This window comes from Raphanus sativus, unplaced genomic scaffold (genome assembly GCF_000801105.2).
Source record: "Raphanus sativus cultivar WK10039 unplaced genomic scaffold, ASM80110v3 Scaffold1767, whole genome shotgun sequence".
Lineage (NCBI taxonomy): Eukaryota > Viridiplantae > Streptophyta > Magnoliopsida > Brassicales > Brassicaceae > Raphanus > Raphanus sativus.
Window position 1 is genome coordinate 13,317 of NW_026617076.1, and position 6,175 is coordinate 19,491.

The 6,175-nt window shown below is 37.6% G+C and overlaps 1 pseudogene; it reads left to right on the top strand.

Moving 5' to 3' along the window:
* The first annotated feature begins 1,261 nt into the window (after positions 1–1,261).
* Positions 1,262–4,854, top strand: LOC130504731 (uncharacterized; annotated as a pseudogene).
* Positions 4,855–6,175: the final 1,321 nt, after the last annotated feature.

Here is a 6,175-nt window from a genome sequence, read left to right on the forward strand (position 1 = left end):
TAAAAAAAAATTATATTTGTGTGTTTTAATCGTATCTGTGTTTTTTTGTATAATATTTCTTCTAAATAGTTAATAGTTTTTAATCTATTTTATTAAATAGTTGGACCACACCTATATCAATAGGTCATGTTCATGTTTTAAGACCCGTGGGTATAAGTTTTGTTATGTTTGGTATAGGTCAATAGGTCATGTTCATATGTTCACCTATACCAATAGTAGATAAAAATACTTATGTTGGACATGACTTTTATCAATTAATAATTATCTAAATATCTAATTAAAACATTGAAATTAAATTTTAAATTTATAAAAAATAACAATTTAAATAAAATTGAATTATATCAATCACCTATAGGTTCAACATGCACCTCTCGTTTTAACGGTTTTGTGGGTTTTATCAAAATTTTAGTTGATGAATATCTCTTGAAATCCAACCGGATTACATATTGAATCACTAGATCTATAGATTTGAAAACATATCCGAATTTTCCTGTTTCAAAATAGACAAAATCTTTACGAATTTACATAATTTTTGTAAAATTATTAATGAAATTTTACATCATAAAATATATGGTGCTTTCAAGTGTGGGTCGAAAAATTGTTTATGTTATTAATATTTGAACACAAATATTTTAAGTTGTTGATATTGTAATATTTATTATTAATAAATTAAGAAATTTAGTTATATGATGAGATTTTGGTTTAAGTCTATTCAGAATTCAAATTTTTGTTTCAATTCATATTTTATGGGTTTTAGTTTGGGTTTGACTATCCGTTTAAATCATATAAAATTCTATAAACTAAAATATATAAATTTCAAATTAAAAAATAAAAAAGAACAAATCACATATAAATTTTGTAATACATGAACAAGTATCTAAATTTAACATAAAATTACTTATGTTTAAATCTTTGGTTAAAAACCTAATAAATGTGACATATTGGATCCATCTATATATTAATTTATTTAAAAGACTATTATATCAAATTAAATTAGTAACAAACACAAATATTTATAAAAATAAATCAAATACAAACAAATATTTTTTTAAAAAAATATTAAAACAAAAATATATTTTGAAGGGCGGATCAAAATCTAGTTGTAGTACTAAATTTCATTTAAATTAATTAAAAGAAGTTGCGGAAACAGTCAGCTTTGCTGCCAATCCTCCCTTGATGTCTTCTGTCTCGTTTGGCTTTTTTTGCAATAGGAAGAAAGTCGTAGAAGAAACAAAAGGAAACTAATCCTCAGACCTCGAATCCAAACCTAAATCTCTGTTCCCCGAAGTTGCTTCCTTTCTTCTTTCTCGCTCAACAACACTTATTGCGTGGATCTGCTTCAATCGATTCCTGTGGATTGCTCTTCTGGTCTTGGATCGATCTGGTTTGAGATGAACAAGGGAGAGGAGGAGGAGGAAGAAAGCGGGATGGATGCCTCTCCTTGTTCATCCTTACATTACTCCTCCTGCGGCGAATCTGAGTTTGATCGGTATTGTAGTGCCAACTCGGCTTTGGGAACCCCAAGTGTGTGCGGCTCCACTGGCCCATTTCACGATTCCTTGGATTCTGATTTTGACAGTTTTACCTTGGGACCAACTCCAAAGCTCTCTTCTTCTTTCGGTAAGACACGGTTACGTGATGGAGAGAGAGTTGTTAGTTCAGGCGAGACAAGCACCCAGAACCTGAACACCGACATTATTATCCAAGAAACTGATGATTTGATTGGTCCTAAGGTTTGTGATGACATGAATAATCAGTTGAGTGATGTGGATGAGGATTCTGATGATTCACTTCCAGATACTGGTAATCATTTTAATCTACACCATAAAGAGGAGGAGTCTAAAGCTGAGAACCATAACCCTTTTCTCATCACTTCCTCCACTGCCTTTGGTACTAATGATTGGGATGAGTTTGAGCTTCAAGCTACAGAACTTAATCACACTCCTTTTGACTTCAGCTGCTTTCAGGAGCCTCATCAAGGGATGATATCCACTAAGCTTCCAGATGTGGTGTCTCAACCAACCAGGAAAAGGGATCCTAACCCTGGTGGGTGCTCCAGATTTAGGTGAAAATATTGAAGATTTAACTGTCCTGAACCAAAGGGAGCAAGGTGGTGTAGCAACAGACAGCAATAACTGTCAGAGGTTCTGGAGACCTGAGCGTTGGTATAAAAAACGTTGCTGGTTCCTCAATCGCTGGTAAAAGAAGAGTTTGTTCCAGATAGACCTGTAGCCATGAACTACCTTCAGTCTTGTGATGCTGATGGTGTCCTGGATATCACACCAGTTGAGTTGGGAAACGAAGATTCTTCATGTGGGATGATTGGCGATCTTGATGGAAATGTTTCTGTTGGACTACTTCACGAATCATCTGAGAATGCGAAACAGTCATTTGGAGAGTGCACCTCAGAACCTTTGTTGGCATCTTCCAACTCTGATAAGCCATCATCTACAGATTCTCATCCTGTAATAAATTCCTTACAAGTCAATAACACCCAACCTAAGGTTAGCTGCTTGATATTTACTTAATTTTCAATCTGTCTCACTCTTATTTATTGCTTGTATTGGTAGAATGTGTTCTTGGTTATGTCCTGCTCTTTTTCTATCGAAATTGAGACTTTAACTGCATGTTGTTTTTACTGTCCCCATTTTAAGTTCATTAAGAAAGGCCTGTGTGATTCGATTTTTTATTATTATTTGAATGAAATTTTCTGGTTTCGTCTTACTCATCTTGCAGAAGGAGAACACAGAACTTAACGAGTTCTATGATTTTGTTCACGATATGGAAGATATACTGCTGGACTCTGGTGAATCATCTGGGGCAAGGTATTCTAAGAGTGACAAGATGTTCCAGCTACACCTCTCTCTTCCTAACAGGGATGGGGGACAAACTGCTACAACCTCTGGTCTAGAGGATTCATCTCCAACAGTCTCCCAGAGGTTTAGGATTGACAGGGTAGAAGTTGTCGGGGTGAAGCAAAAGAAAGGTGATGTCTCGTTGAGTGAGAGGTTGGTTGGGGTGAAGGAATACACAGTGTATGTCATAAGGGTTTGGAGTGGGAGGGACAAGTGGGAAATTGAAAGAAGATACCGTGATTTTTATAGTCTCTAACGTCGGTTGACATCTTTATTCACTGATCAGGGATGGACGCTTCCTACACCTTGGGCCTCTGTGGAAAGAGAATCCAGGAAAATATTTGGAACATCTCCCAATGCAGTTGCTGAAAGGACAGTCCTTATTCAAGATTGTTTAAACTCAGTTCTTCGGTCCCGTTTCTTCCCCACACTTCCAAATGCTTTACTTCGGTTTTTGTCCCCTCAAGATGCAAGCTCTTCTGGATCGGATCTATGATGTCTCCAACAGGTTCTGCTGGTGTCACTTTTGCTGCGACCAGTTCTCCTATGGAAATACCATCTCTCGCTCATTGTTGATATTCGACCTCACAAAACAGTGAAGCAGCTGCTAGAAGCTCAGCATTACATTTGCGCTGGATGCCACAGATACTTGATGATGGGGCCACTCTTGTGCGGGACTTTGTCAAGGCTCTTGGATGGGGCAAGCCTCGGCTTTGCGAATATACTGGTCAATTGTTTTGTTCTTCCTGCCATACGAATGACATGTCTGTCCTGCCAGCGAGAGTACTACATCATTGGGATTTTAATCCTTATCCAGTTTCTCAACTGGCAAAATCATATCTGGACTCCATACATGAGCAGGTAATTTAGGTTTTTTGTAAATTTATAAATTTATGGAAACTGATTACCCGTGACGTATCTATTTGAATTTAAAAATGGATTTTTTTTTATCCTTTCCTTGTCTGTGCAAGATTGATATTTTGCCACCGATCTTATTTTGCAGCCTATGCTATGTGTCAGTGCGGTCAATCCTTTTCTGTCCTCCAAGGTCCCTGCACTGAACCATATTATGAGCATCCGGAAAAGAATAACCATTATGCTTCCATATGTACACTGTCCATTCCGCAAGACACTCAACAAAGGACTCAGCACTCGGAGACACCTTCTTGAGAGCACTGATTTTTTTGCTTTAAGAGATCTAATTGATCTTTCTAAAGGGCCATTTGCAGGTAAATTTCTTTTCTTGCCACAAAGATTTGAATTCTCTGTGCTTGCGCTCATGCTGACTCATCGTCTTTACTGGTGATGATTTGTTCTTGAGAAATAATAAAGTCAGATTCAGATTCCATATTTATCTAGCAATTGATTTACAAGTTAACTGCCACGCTGCGACTTGCTTGATATTTAACAGTTTATCGATTTCCTTGCATTGTAACTTTTCAAGAGACTTACAGACAGTAACCTTGAATTGGCAGCACTTCCTGCAATCGTGGAGACCGTTAGGAAGAAAATTCTGGAGCATATAACAGAACAGTGCCTTGTTTGTTGCGATGTGGGGTTCCCTGTAACGCCAGACAAGCTTGTGACGACACATCCTCTTTAATATTTCCATTCCAGGTTAGCAATGATAGCTTTCTTTGGATATAATACACGTTCTGCTACTATCAGTTTTGGGTGTGTTGAATACCATATCATAACTCCACACTCAGTTGATGCTCATACGTTAAATGAAATGATTAGCAGGAAGATGAGGTTAAGAAATGCCGGTCGTGCGGCTTGGTTTACCACAAGAGATGTTTCTCGAGACTGTCAAACTGCCATTGCGGAACACAACTAAAGCCAAACAAGAGCTCTGCAGAGCTGCAAGTTTCAGAGAAGAAATCAGATTCCACGTCTGTCTTGCCTCTGAGATTCCTCGGGTTTATTTGGAAAGACAAAAAAAGACTCAGAAACCACTATTCTAATGGGTTCGCTTCCAACCATGATCTATAAACTATAGGTCTTTTTTTAATGTATTTGTATGTCTGTGTTTATGTAAACCTTTGCCATCTGTAACGTAAGCCTCATGTGTTAATCCTAATTCTTTTTACATTTTCTTGTAAAGAAAGGATAATAAAGTGCTGTCTAGTGAATTTTCTTTCTATACAATATGACAAAAACGACTGATAATGATGTATATTAGATCCATTACTGTTTTCACATATATGAGATCCATTACTGTTTTCACATTCATATCATAATGTCTTACAGGTAGGTTTTTTACTCCTTTGAGATCTCTTGTCTCCTGTTGAGATCTCTTGTTGAAACAGTAAGGTCTCTGTAGGAACTCCCGTTTTGTTTTCTTTTTCTGGTCTTATCATTTGCTTTTATTATTAGCCATGACAAAAAAATTCAAAAATTGATTTTTTTTTTGACCAACTTTGATACTCTTAAATAGAACATCATCTTCCCTACCCCTTAATTCGAACCGCGATTCGTCGTAGGAAAATTGAGTTAGTTACGAGTTATACATTGTTCTACGGGACTTTAATCCGACTTTTTCGAACCGCGATCCAAAGCAAACCTAAGCCCTAATCATTGTCAAACCGAAGGAAACCCAGACCGATTCCATCGAGACCAAATTTATTAAACCCTAATTACGGATCGAGTTATCCAATTAGGCAATTTTATTCTCATTTCTTCAATCATTTTCCCCCTTCCCTTCTCTCTCTCAAACGGAATCCTAGAAACCAAAATCGATTTCGAAATAGGGAAATCCCAAGTTTTCTTGTGATACGAGAGTGAATCGAAGATGGTTGAAACAAGACAGGAAAGAGGAAGGAGATTCTGACGAAAGCAGCAGAGAAGAATGCAAAGAAGAAAAAGAGGGTGAAAACAGAGGAGACAACAGAGGAATCAGTGAAGGCGATAGATGGGGTCCTCTCGGAGCCGAGCTGCGGTGGCTGTTGATAAAGAAGGATCTGAACTGAGCAATTGTGCTCCAATTTCGGCGAGTGGAGAATCGAAGAAGAAGGAAAAAGAACCGGAGAACGGTGAAGAAGAATTGGGTAAAAGTGATGAAATGAAGAAGAGGGAAAGGGGGCTCTAGTGAAGAAGTTTCCGATGAAAAAACTGAAGGCGAAGAGGGGAGTGGTTCTGATGAAGAAGAAAATGATGGTGAGGTGAATGGTTCTGATGAGGAGAATGACGGTGTAGCTGATGGCTCTAATGAGGATAATGTACGAGACGAGGAATCACCAGATGGTGAAGAAGAGTTTCCTGAAGAAGAGAAAGGGGACGACGAGGAAGACGAGGTAACAATTTAAGATTAGACTTTGATT